We start from the raw sequence: 14183 nt of genomic DNA, 5'->3' as shown, positions 1-14183 counted from the left end.
AGAGAGGGAGCGGGGGTGAGGAGGGGAAGAGAGAGGAGAGGCAGTTAGCACCGGCGCGCAGCATGGAGGAGCGGCGCCTGCTCTGTGGGAGCAGAGGGAGAGAATGAACGAGAGCCGTCGAGAGAGAGAGGTAGAGAGACAGAGAGAGAGAGAAAGAGAGAGAGAGATAGACGCGGCGCTCTCAGCCTAACGCAGACGCATCCCACATACACCACACTTCATAAAACACAAGTTGAAAAAGACCATAATAAATTATCCATTGGATTGTTTTTCTTTTTTTTCCTTTTCTTTTTTTCCAAATAACATTAATGTGATTATATCTGAATATATCACAAAAATACAAAAAAATAAGTGCAGTCATGATATCTGAGTATAATATATTAATATATTCCAGAAAACCATTACCTTTAATTTTACAAGGGGTTAAATGGCAACTTTAAATATTTCTAAAAATGTTTTGTAGACACGCAACACTACAGTAAAATACGTATTGACTTAAAAACACTGTAAAAAAAATTGTGATATAAATACTGCGTAGAACATGTCATCCAAAATGACATTAACAGTTAACACAAATCACAAGTGTTGTAAATAATGAAAAGAAAAACACAGTAGTTACCATTTTGCTCTCTCATCATAAATTCACGGCGACTGCGAAAATGATTAAAATACCCCGACTAAAATTGCACCAGCAGTTCACTGGTGACTGTGTGGCTGAGTCAAAAACAAACCAACTGTCACTAACACTGCATGATATTAGACAAGCAAAGAGAAAAATACAATTGGGATAAAAATAAAAAAAAGCAATTGCAAAGAGCAAGGCTGACAAACTGTCCAATAAAATCAGCGTGGGGGAAAGAATTGTGAAAGAGGCGACAGGCCAAGGGATTTGCGGTGTAATAGCAGCAAAGAAACACAGGAGGTACTGTGGCAGGAGGCTGGCGGAGATGTGCTGTTCAAGAGCACAACAGAAGTAGAGTGCAGGGAAGTTCAACCATTCTCTCTATATAAAAGAAATAAATGAAAAAATAAAAAAATAAAAGCCTTTGTATGCACTTGGTGAAAAATACACCAAGTATATCAACAAAAAAAACGTCCCCCAAAAATTGTTTTAAAATACCGTTGCTCGCAAAAATGTACAAGAAAAAAATGATCTTGATAACAAAAAGGGGAGGGAGAAAAAAAAGCTTGGCAATGCAGAGCGTGCTATTGGTTCAGATCTGTAGGCTAGGCTCTGCATAAGACTCACGGAGAGAGAGAGAGAATCGGACAAGGGAGGGTGGGTGGGGGGGGTCGGACGGAGGAGAAGAAGAAGAAAAAATAAAACAAGAGGATGGAATCAATGTTGGAAGAGTGTGTACGACCGCTGGCAAACCCGAGTGCCGCTTCTTTTTCCCCCCTCTTTCTCTCCAACTCTGCCTCTCTCTTCCTCTCCACTTTCCTTCTCTAACCATTGACTGAGTCTGTGCCAACACGCAGAGGGCCCACCTATTTGGCACAGAGTCTCAAACAGCCCAGCCAATACGCACGCTCTCAGCGTTTGAAAGGGAGGGAAGAGAGAGATGGCAGAGGGAGAGCGAGGAGGAGGGGGAGGGGAGGCAGGCGGGTGGCTGGTTGGTTGGTTGGTTGGTGGCTGGTAGCGGAGAGAGCGAGACACAGAGAAATAGAAGGGAAAGAGCGAGAGAGAAAGATAAGAGCGAGGGAGAGCAAGGGAGAGAGAAGGCGATTGTGTGCATGCGTTGCAGCAGGCAGATGAAGGTACGTCATTAGCCAAATAGACAAGTTCCAATCTAGTGCAAAGGCAAAGTCCAGAGGATATTAATTTTACATGCATCCAACCCAGGCAGCAGTGCCCGCCTCCCAAAACCTCCGCGCCTCCACCCCTGCCTTCGTCACCAGCATGGTCACTACTACCGTCCCTACAAACCCCTCGCCCGCCCGCCCTCCCTCTCCAGAAACAACCCCCTCAATGCCCCTCTCCCTCTCTCTCTCTCTCTCTCTCTCAACCCCCCTCTCCACTCGCATTACAGCACCTTGGCACTGGATGGCATGAGAAAACACAGGCCCAAAATCCCACTAGACCCTCAGACCAGCAGCTGCTCCTGGATTTACCACACAAACAAAGAGAGAGGAGGGGGGGGGGGGTGGGTGGCAAAAGAACCCGTTCCCCCCAAACAAAAAATACCATCCAAAAACATGCTCTCCTGTTTCAAAATGCACTCTCACATCCAAACTGGCTCACTCCTTTATTTATTTATTTTCACCCCACTTCAAAAATCCAGACAGCACAGACATGGAAACACATTAAAAGTTTCTGTTAGCAAATTGGAGAGCAATCCCCTTTGCACACCAGAGACGGGACTGACTCGACGGTGGCGACAGAAAATGCTACGGAGGGACACTTGACGTAAGTAAGTCTACATATATAAAGCCGGTTATAAAGGAAACTGGATATGAAATCTCCCCAACATGGACCCCATATATATAGCACGTCCCCCTGAGTCCACGACTTAGCCTACAGTAATGCTTTGAGAATTAGATATGTTGTTTCTGTAACATCCGCTTGTACATTTTTGTTTCAGAAGCTATAACCGAACACCAGTTGGCACAGGGGAGTTCAGGATTATGTAGGTGACCTGGAAACGTCTCTTATTGTCTGACCCTTATCGCCTGGCCGGAAAGACAATGGTTCCCAGTCCCACTGCCCCACAGTAGGAAAGGCTCAGACACAAAGGATGGACTCACCAAGTCCAATGATTGCACCTAAATTGTTAACTAACAAAACTATAATGTATTTGGTCATTCAGGCAGAGTCAAATTACATGATTACGCATCAGGTTTAAAGGAATTAAAAGACATTGTCAAAATTGGAACGAAGGCAGCGGGAAGATAGAACAAGATTGCTCGTCGTGGCCAAGGTGAAGGAAGGACCAGCGATTTGATTGGCGAGCTGAAACCCCCTGCTATGCGGCCGGCCGTGCTTTTGTGCGCATGTGCGAAGTCCATAGTGCTCTGGTTGGCTCCCAGGGCCATCACATAGAGCCAGGCCAGTGTCCTGCTGCTGTCCCTGTTTGACTGGGAAGCCACAGCCTGGCTGGCTAGCAGGCTGAATGTTAGCTTGTTGGACGTACCACTGGCTTGCATGAGTGAATAAACTGGTTGGCCGGTCAGCAACTGGCTAGCCGGTCAGCGACTGGCCATAGCTGGTCAGAGGATGGCTTGCGGGCCAGCCGGCTATAGCTGGTCAGCTGGCTAGCTAGCTTGTAGATGCTGCTGCTCGGGGGCAAGCAGAACACATCTCCACTCGGCCAGACCGGGCTGAGTGCCGATCACATCACAGGCAGGCATATGCTTGCCTCGCACACCGCCACCCTGTATCGCATGAAAAATATTGGGAATGGGGAAGATGAAGTGGCAAGAAAGATAAAGCTAAAATAGAATTAGGGGGACTGGGGAAATGTTTTGATGAAAGTGAATGGGCGTACCTTTTTTAAACTTGCAGAAATAATGGTCCAGCCAGGTGTGTTTGAGACCACATATGCCTGTCCAATGATATCTGGACAATAGGACTTCATTATCAATACTCTTTGCACATACATATAGGCCACCCACAAGCAGATCAAATAAATAAATAAAATACATGAATCCAAGATCCTTTGCCAGAGCATAACTAAGCAGTATCTCTTTGTTGTGTGTAGAACGTGTAAAGGAGTAGGAGTATATAGCTATTCGAGCATCATTAATTCGTCATCTAATGAAAAAAGTGCTGGAAATTTTGCAAACGCTTTACTGTGAAATGAATCCATGATAGCTCAAATACTAGGTATTTCAATATCAAAATGTGCTTCAAGCATGCCTCCTCTTAGTAGAATAACACTGCCAGGCCTGTTATGATCATAAGTTGGACCAAAAGCTGAATAATACACAACCGCATGAAATAGGCATAATAACACATTAAGCACTGGGGCCTGTGCACGATTTGCAATCAAAGTAAAAGTTTTTTATTATTTTGGCTAAGAACTGGGTCTGCGAGGCACCCTACTATTTTAATATGGTCAATTTATATAATTTTCTTAAAACCAGTTTTTCTTCTTCTAGCTTGTTAGGCCACATTTTGTTCTATTTCCCCCAAATTATGCTCAGCAGACATGAAGGCAGACAGGCAGTATATCTAATTCGTGCCTGGGGCTTAAGAAGCCATACTGTAGTTCTATGGTACTGTATCTGTGTTCTGCAACAGCTTTGAGCTCATCTTATCTCTGCAGGCCATGACCTGTCATTCTGAAACAACATTGACCTTTGTCCTGCAGGCTAAATGTGACTAGGTTGCTAATCACTAATAATGGCAGAGAGTCATGCCCATGGTTCACTAGAAAAAAGAAAAGGAGAGGAAAAAGAGTTTGCTTTTGTTTTTTAGAGGAAGGGGTCAACAGTTATAATGACTGCCAACTAGAAAGACAAAGGCCTGATGTGTAGGCAATAGGCATACAACATACCGAGCCAGATGCAGTATAGGCAGGCTACAACAATCAATTAAAATTGACACTTTTAAGTGATATAGGCCTATATGAACTATTGGGCAAATCTGAAATAAATCTGTTTTTGAAATAAATAAATAAAAAGTAAAACCCGTTTTGTTTCTAAATGTTAAATAGACCTTTAGTTAGTTCTTAATAGGCCTCGCTTGCAGTGCAAAGCAAGCAGGACGCAGGCCGAACATGAGCAAACATGAGCAGCCGTCAGGTCAGACTGCAAGGAAAACGCACTTCCCATAAAAGCCACGGCGACTCAAAACATAAAAGACTTTTCTCTCAACTCAAGCCTGCGTCCATTCAAGTGTCTACGTTTTAAAAAAAGACCTCGTTGTTATTGTACTTACTACGTCGTCTACCGCCCTGAGACGCTTGCCAAAGAGACAAATATCCAGTCCAGACAGCATGCACTGAGATGAACAGACGCCATTGGCTATACATTTCGCTCGTGGTGCCAGAATTCATATAGGAGGGGGAGAAAAAAAATGCAAAACACTAAATCCCTTTTTGCCGAACGTAAAAATAACTAACCCCGTGGTGACCCCTTAAACTATAATATTGTATAATAGGACTTATATATCAATCTCACCAGTGCAGGCAGCACAGGCAGTGCATTACTTCCGTCTCTGCAATTAGGCTACTATTAATGTATTTTTTGTCCCGTCTGTCATGTTGTGTGTGATAACTATGATATGAAGTTATAAAGGAGGGGAACCTCTGCGTTCTTTCTGCAGGGCCTGCATGCTGTCTGCCTGCTCTGCTCGGCACGCGGAGCCGAGCGGAGCGCCTCGCCACGCAGCCAAATAGGTCAGCTTTCTGCCTGCCACGCAACAATAGCAGCCTATTCAACAGTTCACCTGCTTGCAGTCTGCACTGGGAACTCCTAAAATGTAGTCTAATTTAACTCTCTGTCTCTCCCTCTCCCAGTGAATTTCTCTCTTTTGGTCTCTCTCTCTCTCTGGGAGCGTCACACAGGCTCATATACTCACACGTAACGTAGACATTTCGGTTTTATTTTGGGGTTTCCCCACGACGACACCACGCTACATGTGACTGTAGGCTACAGTCTGACAATCAATATCAATACGCGGCAGCCTCGCAGTTTGCAACCTGCCAGAATTATGATGTAAACTGGAGAAATGGACTGGTGGGGCCTGCTGAAACTAAACAATGCCAAAGTGAAAGCACTAAACTAAACTAAAGGGAAAAGATGAAGCCATCATACCGTATAAGCATCCAAACCACATCTCTCTCTGTCTCTGATGACGGTGGCAACGCCTTCCTGTGCGTGAGTCACCTGACACTGAAATATTTCCTTTGTTGCTGGATGAATTATTTGTATAGGCCTCCTAGACTGTATACACACTGTACACCGTCCACACACACACACACACACACACACACACACACACACACACACACACACACACACACACACACACACACACGCACCTGAGCGATATATAGCTCAGGAGTCAGGATTAACTTGACGCAACCATTTCCTCAAACAGCCTGGCTGGCTTAGTTGTAAGTACAATAATGCACTTTATTATTCAAAATTGAGAGAATAAATAGGCTTACAATGTCTTGATTAGACTATAACCTAAGGACTTCACTATATAAGGGGAAAATAGGCTAACGAATTTACGTGAGTGATGCTTATTATTAATTCGTGTCAATCAATATTGATCGCTTACGCTATACTATGTCATAGCTAAACGGAACTATAGCCCATGAGCTTCTAGGAAAAATACGTTTTGTTTGTTATAAATAGATAGATATAAGGTAATAATTCCAAAATCACTATGCACATTTTCTTTCGTTGAAGCATATAGCAGCAGGCCTTCAGAATTTTTCGTCTGCATTTGGATTTTGGATAATGCAAATATGAAAAATACATTGATTCAAAAGCTATAATACATCCTTCATTTTAATCGAATCTCAGTTGGGTTTATACACAGTTTTTTTTGTATTATTTTATGATGACACATTTTCTCTTACTTAATGTTACTGTTACAACAAGCCATGGGGAAATTTTAAACTTAAATCAGATTAAATCAGAAAATGTCTAATCAATATATATTATTATTATTATTATTATTGTTATTATTATTATTATTATTATTATTATTATTGGTAACTGAGACAATTAATAATCATTTGGTTCTATGTGGAAGAAAATAAAGAATAGCACAATTCAGTTAAAAATCTGAAATGATTATGAACTTTCCTGTCCTCGTCAAAATAAACCTATAAATGCCTCGACAGTTCAGCCATTTAATTTATTTGAATACTGTAAACCACAAATTAAACAAGCCATGGTGTAACAATATACCGTCTACAATTATTTACACATTGGCTCACAAAAGCTTCAATGTAATGGCAATTTGTTGTTGGAATTAAAAGAGCCACAAAGTAGGGTTTGGAACCTCTGACTTAATCCTACATTTATTTCCGAACCCCTTGATTCAATCATGGTCCAGCTGCAGGTGACCCCCCCCCCCCCACACACACACACACACACACACACACACACACACACACACACACACACAGTGTGTAAAATAACATATTAATAGGTATAGCCATACTGTGTGTGTGTGTGTGTGTGTGTGTGTGTGTGTGTGTGTGTGTGTGTGTGTGTGTGTGTGTGTGTGTGTGTGTGTGTGTGTGTGTGTGTGTGTTGATAAAGCGGAAGAGACTTACAAATTAATAGCTATTTGTCTGGGTTCTATAGATTGTGTGCACAACAAAATCCTGAGTGATATACCTCTACTCAGAGAGTGTAAAAAAATATATCCCCACGGGAGACCTTTACGGCTCCAACTTTACACACAGAGCGTAAAATGAACACAAAAATAACACTCTAGGATTTGATGGTGTGTTTTCGTTTTTCCTTTTGAAATCACTCTGAATGTGGAATAATCCGAGAAAGGCCTCTAAACTAAACCGCTTGTGCCTTGCATATAAATCACATGTAAAAGCTTCGACTATATACATTCTCCTGAAGTTGTGTGCACAAAAAAAACGAGACGTTGGAGCATGCATATGCAACGCAGGCATACTGCCATTTTAGACCGGTCTGTTTAAAAGGAGAGAAGAGAAGGAGGAGGAAAAAAAAGTTTCTATGGCCCGCGAGCCAAGTTTCCGTGTTTTCTTCCCCCGTGAGGAGTGCAGTAAAAGCAAGGTGCACGGGGCAAGCCAGCAGTGGTTAGAAACACCCTGCCATTATGAGATGGGGTAGGAGGAACGTCAGCCTCAGGGCTATATGGAAGAATTAAGGAAAAGTTGACAAAAACTACTATACCCTTATAAAACTCTCGTACAGACGGACAACACTTGTCATTTGTTTTTCTACTGCGTTTTCTTGTTCTCTCTCCCTTTCTCTCTGTCTCACTCTCACTCTCACACACACACACACACACACACACACACACACTCACACACACACACACACACACACACACACACACACACACACACACACACACACACACACACACACACACACACACACACACACACACACACTTATATTTTCCAGTAAAAGCTCAATCCGATCCATACATCATGTACTATTCCTTCTGAGACGGGGGAAAAAAAGGGATCTTCTTTTTCAGCATGCATTCATTGCGCCCATCAGAGCAGATTGATGGTATAAGTGCATCTGTGCATTGTTTGTAATTATGCCTGTGTACACACTGGAGCATTACTATGTGTGAAAGTCTGGAAGCCATTTGTGGCATGAGGCGGGTGAGAGAGAAAGAGAGAGAGAGTGTGCGAGTGATGACTACGTCTGAGTGTGTGTGTGTGTGTGTGTGTGTGTGTGTGTGTGTGTGTGTGTGTGTGTGTGTGTGTGTGTGTGTGTGTGTGTGTGTGTGTGTGTGTGTGTGCGCGCGCGCTTTAAACAGCTCCAGACACGGCCGGGTCAAGACGAACAGAGCTTTAGAATAGATTGCTGAAGACATGGGCAAAACATGTTACTCAGATATGGTTTCCATGCTGTTTATCCTGCCACACTCTCCCAACAATCAGCACATCACTAAAAAGATCAACTAAATTAATTCATTCTAGCTAATAATTCAAATCTATTACTCCCTGACCATGCAAGCTTTAATGTACAAATCTGTTACAATTTGCAATCAAAACATTTAGTTACAAATCTCTATATGAAAATAAACTATAGCCTCACTTCACATTTGCACACATGACGTGAAATTTGTCCTCTGCATTTATTTACCCCTCCTAAATATCTTTTTCTGACTTAAAAATGACATCTGAAGATGAAGTGAAACAGCAAAACACATCCGATAAACCCTGAAAGCTGACTAGTGAGTGACCACTACACCAGTATACTGTAACTCCTTCATGAGGACTACTGTTCTTATTGCAGTAGAAATCTGACCCATTAAGACCTAAGGTTGATTCTAAAAAAAAAGGTCTTCTAAATCTTCTAAACAGTTTTCTGAAAAACCTGTTTCTCAACTATTTCATGTCAAGGACCCAAAATATATGTATTTTTTTCCAGGGACCCCCCCCCCCCCCCCCCAGAAGCAAAGATTTGAGTTCAAAAATATAATGTGAAAGAATATATATTCAAAGATTTGCGCCACGTTTTCACAATTTGTCAACAGCCAAAGTACAAAATAATGGTTAAAAGTGGTTAAAAGCTATAAGTTACATGTTTAAGGTGATGCGTTTCAGGCCTTAATGGATTAAAATGCAATGGATTAAAGAAAATGTTGTCTTTCGATATACAATTAATGTATAAATACAGGAGCAAATGGTGTATATAGCCTATAATCATTTTTATTTAATAATACGTCTGCTTTATGACCAATGATCACAAAGGATCACAACTCATGAAGAGTACGGGTCACGACTCATAATTCCCTGTAATAAATAATAAAAACAACCATTGAGGTGGATATGTGTATATACAGTAGCATTATGTGCCTATACAGGAACAGAACTAGATATTGGATACAATACATTCCGTTTCTTACACCATTAAAGACCCACTTAGTACTCTCCAAAAGGGTGGCCATTCCTGAGAAAGGTCAAGTGCGGCAGTGACCGCCTGACTCTCATGGGACGGACGGACGGACGGACGGACGGACGGACGGACGGACGTGTGCGCGGTGTCGTGCGTGTGCATGCAGACGGAGGCTTTATGTGTTGGGGGGGGGGGGGGTGACTGCAGTGCACAAGCGGTGCTGGATACTGTCCGTCTGTCTGTGTGTGTCTCACACACACTCTCAACCCCGAGTCCAAACTGCACACACACACACACACACACACACACACACACACACACACACACACACACATGCACGCACGTCGCACGCACACCTACGCTGTTTCCAGTCAGCACTAGCACATGCCATGTGGGCGCACGCACAGCTGCAGAGAGGGCTTGTGTGTTGGACAAAGTATAGCTGATCTGCATGCTCACATAGCCGCAGGTGAACTTGCAGGCCCGCTATTTTCAACGCATGACACCCGAAACAAAAGTGTAAGTAGCGAATAATACATGCAGAAATCAAGCGGACAATCGAACCAGATAACCTCCATCATCCATCCAGAACTGCTTCTAAAATACACACGAGATGCAATATTGAGAGATTTCCCCCCCTTCCCATCTGTCTGTCTGTCTCTCTCTCTCCGTTGTTCTTTTATTCCTCATGGTTCTTGCCCTAGCTGCCAGTCTGCGAGGCGAGATGCCAAGCGTTCCCCACGGCCGGGCATGGTGCCCTCACCCTTTATGCAAATGTCGCGGCACTGGCCGAACCCACACATTCATCCTCGTGTCCCCGCATGCAACCCCCGCCCCTCCGCCCCTCCGCCCCTCCGCCCCCCGCCCTGAACTCCAAAACCCCTTGGTGTACTTTTGGTTTATTTATTTGTCTCCATCCCTCCCGCCTGGGCCTTCTCTCTCTCTCTCTCTCTCTCTCTCTCTCTCTCTCTTTCTGTATAAATATATATATACTTTTATACCTCCAGCTCTCCATCGTGAATCGTGATATGCTGTTTCACTCTCTCTCTCTTTCTCTCAGTCTATGGTCTGTTTGCCCTCTCTCACCCCCTCTCTCCTTTCACCATGGAACTCCTCTCCCTCACACACACGCACACACACACACACACACACACACACACACACACACACACACACACACACACACACACACACACACACAGCTTGACTCAACCATATTCTAACTCGTACACTCATTCCTCACTCTTGCCAGACAGGCAAGTGCAGAAACTCTCATTACACTATCTCTGCCTTTCTCTCTCTGTCTCTCCCTTTCTCTCTCTCGCGCATGCGCGCGTGCACACACACACACACACACACACACACACACACACACACACACACACACACACACACACACACACACACACACACACACACACACACACACACACACACACACACACACACACACACACACACACACACACACACACACACACACACACACACACACACACACACACACACACTGGCATGTGACGGCTCTCCGCCCACAGGGCTCATTTGACTACAGCTAGTATCAACACAGATTTGCTCCAGTAGTGCTTCCCTTAAAGGTAGAGGAGCCCTCCTCCTCCTTTAGAATGAATCCCAACTGTTATATCCCTACAACACTTAAATGGTCTACGTCTTCCCTTTTAAAATGCACTTTGTCTTCATACGTGGTAATTTGTATCGCTATATATTATAACATCTGTCACCATGATGAGACCAAATGCATAATTTGAGAGGAGCCAGTTTGCGCTCATGCCGTTCTCGAGCAGGGTGCTTGTGGCACATTATACCACTGGCTCTGCCTTTAGAGGAAGATGTGCACTCCCATTTAGACCTGGGGCCGAATCTAAGAAAAAAATACTTCTAAATGAAAAACCCATGTTTCTATGTCAGTGGTGCTCAACTTTATTCATGTAAAGGGACCCCCGGAATTATCTGTATTTGGCCGCGGACCGGACCCAAAATATGTTGTTCCAGGGACGCCCCCCAGAAACAAATATTTGAGTTAAAAACGTTCACTGTGAAAACATATATACATACCGGTATTCAAAGATTTGCACACGTTTTCAATTTTTTCTAAAATAGCAGATCTACAAGCTCGTGGTGTGGCACTCGTGCCACGCTTTGAGCTTGTAGATCTGCTATTTTTCAACAGGTAAAGTTTAAAATAGTGGTTAAAGTGCATGTTAAAAGATATAAGGCGACACCAATGCATGGCCTCAAGTCTAAATGGGTTATGGAATCTATCTATCTATCTATCTATCTATCTATCTATCTATCTATCTATCTATCTATCGGCGTTAGGTGAATTATTTTGAAAGGATTGTGAGGAGAGGTGAGGGCAGTAACCTCGGTACCAGTTGCAGGTCAGTGCGCTAACAGGCTAAGCCACCGGGTGCCCCAAGTGGCTTTAAAAAACAAACTCTTCATTCTTATCCCATTAGGGCTTAAAAAGTATCCGCTCCAAATGGCTTCCTGGGAGCTCGCTCTTTACACGCTCACTTAAAAGGGAGCGTTAGAACTTTGATTTGGGCAGTTAGAGGGTTAAGAGGAGTGCCTTTTGAGCTGGAAATGTAAAGGTTTAGTTAGTTCAGCCCAAAACAAAACAAAACAGACTTATTTTCAAATCCATTACACACCCCGTGATTTCATGGAGAATTCTTTCACTTTTCCCGCACATTCCTATAAGCCAATTATTAATTTGATGACTGGCGGAGTCTCTGCATGGTATGAGAGTCAATTATTACGTCTCTTATACTGACAGATGACCCGGTCATCAAAATATTAGCTTAGGCATGTGACAAAAACTTTAAAAAGAAAATCGCCATGAATTCAGGGCTTATTTATTTTAAGCGTGGAAAAACAGCACCCCATGCGCGTTTGTGAGCATGTCTATATAACATATTTAGAGCGAAAACTGAAATTACACTATATAGAGCCCTGTGGGACTGTATGCAGTGTTGCCATGATTTACGGCAGAAACAAGCAACCAGGTCTATGAAAACAAGCCTGGAAAAGAAGCGATTTTCAGACTGTGGTCCAAAGACAAATACATATTACTAAGGCGGGGGCGGGGGGGTACTTGGCATGAAAATGGTTGAGAAACACAGGGTTCTCAACCTTTTTTGCTAATTTCCATTTTCCAGCCATTCAGTTGCAAAAAAAAAAGAAAATATTCTGGCGACCCCTTATTCTCCCCCCCCCTCCCCCCCCAGGGGTCAGGAGGGAGGAGTTTAAACAACATTACGAAACAAGCCCAAATAAGCAACTTAGCAACTACACTTTAAAGAAACAAGTCCAAAAATCCACAACCCAACATTTCAAGCAACTTTGGAAAGAAACAAGCCCCAAAGTCGCTTATAATACAACGAGCGGATGTGCATGGCAACACTGAACGTATAGGTGGTATTTAAGTGGTTAAAGGGTGTCGTGCCCAGTATGCCCTGCAGGGGGCCGATGCCATGCCGATGCCAGGCCGGAAGAACCACAGAGCACACACACACATGAGGGGCAGGAGGACAAAGAACCCTTATAGCGCACACACACACACACACACACACACACACACACACACACACACACACACACACACACACACACACACACACACACACACACACACACACACACACACACACACACACACACACACACAGAGCTAGGGAAAATACTCTGTTCATTCAACTCTGAGAGTATAAATGGCCCGAAAAATGTTCACCGACTACCTTTTTTCACTGATGAAAACTAAATGGAAACTAAATGAAAATTAAGATATGATGACTAAAACTAAGACTAAAAATATTGACAATTTCGTCAACAAATAAAAACTAGACTAAAGTGTTAGGAAGGGACTAGTGGACAAGAGATCCAGTATGAGTCATTTCACACTTGGTTGCATGCTGAAAATAGCAGATCTACAAGCTCACAGATTGTGACGCATTGTGAGATTGTAGATCTGCTATTTTCAGCAACTGTAAAAACAGTCATACAATGGCATTTAGGCTCGTCAAAATACATTTTAGTCGACTAAATCAACTGATTTGAGTCAACTAAAATCTTATATTTAGTCGACTGAAAATAGACTAACACTATAAAACATTCCAGGTGACTAAAATGTGACTGTGAATTTAATTAAAACTATTGAAGAGACGATGACTAAAACTACAGTTTTCAACCCCCATACCCATTATTTCTTTGGCATTTGAGCCATGGACCACCATTTGATGACATTTAGTCTCTCAGACCCAAAACTACAGAATATAGTTTGTTATCGTTGGATAAGATTTTGTCCACAATTTCATGCTGTATTGTTGATGTTGGTATACCATAAGGAGAGATAACAGGAAAACATTGGCCAAAATAACAATTCTTCCACGTTCTCTAATCATATAGACTTCTTGTAAATTAAGTGATGCCAGATGCATGGGACCACCTGGAACCCCTCAAGGTCCACTGGTGGTCCCCGGACCACTGGCTGAAAACCACTGTATGGGTCAATTCTTGCATTGTCAGAGCTAAAGTATAACACTTGGGCATGTGCATGCAAATAGACACATACTGCACAACATATACACACAAACTATAGCAGCAGGGAAACTGTCACTTTAGTTTAAAACCAT

At 43.1% G+C, this 14183-nt stretch overlaps 1 pseudogene across 1 annotated transcript in view; it reads right to left on the bottom strand.

Annotated features, from left to right (window-relative positions):
- Positions 1 to 14183, bottom strand: part of LOC308313453 (nuclear factor 1 X-type-like) — a 175413-nt pseudogene that overhangs the window by 122481 nt on the left and 38749 nt on the right. The window lies entirely within an intron of this gene.

This window comes from Protomyctophum bolini (genome assembly GCF_963924005.1).
Source record: "Protomyctophum bolini genome assembly, chromosome: 3".
In the NCBI taxonomy this organism is placed as follows: Eukaryota; Metazoa; Chordata; class Actinopteri; order Myctophiformes; family Myctophidae; genus Protomyctophum; species Protomyctophum bolini.
This window is presented reverse-complemented; position numbering and strand designations above follow the sequence as displayed.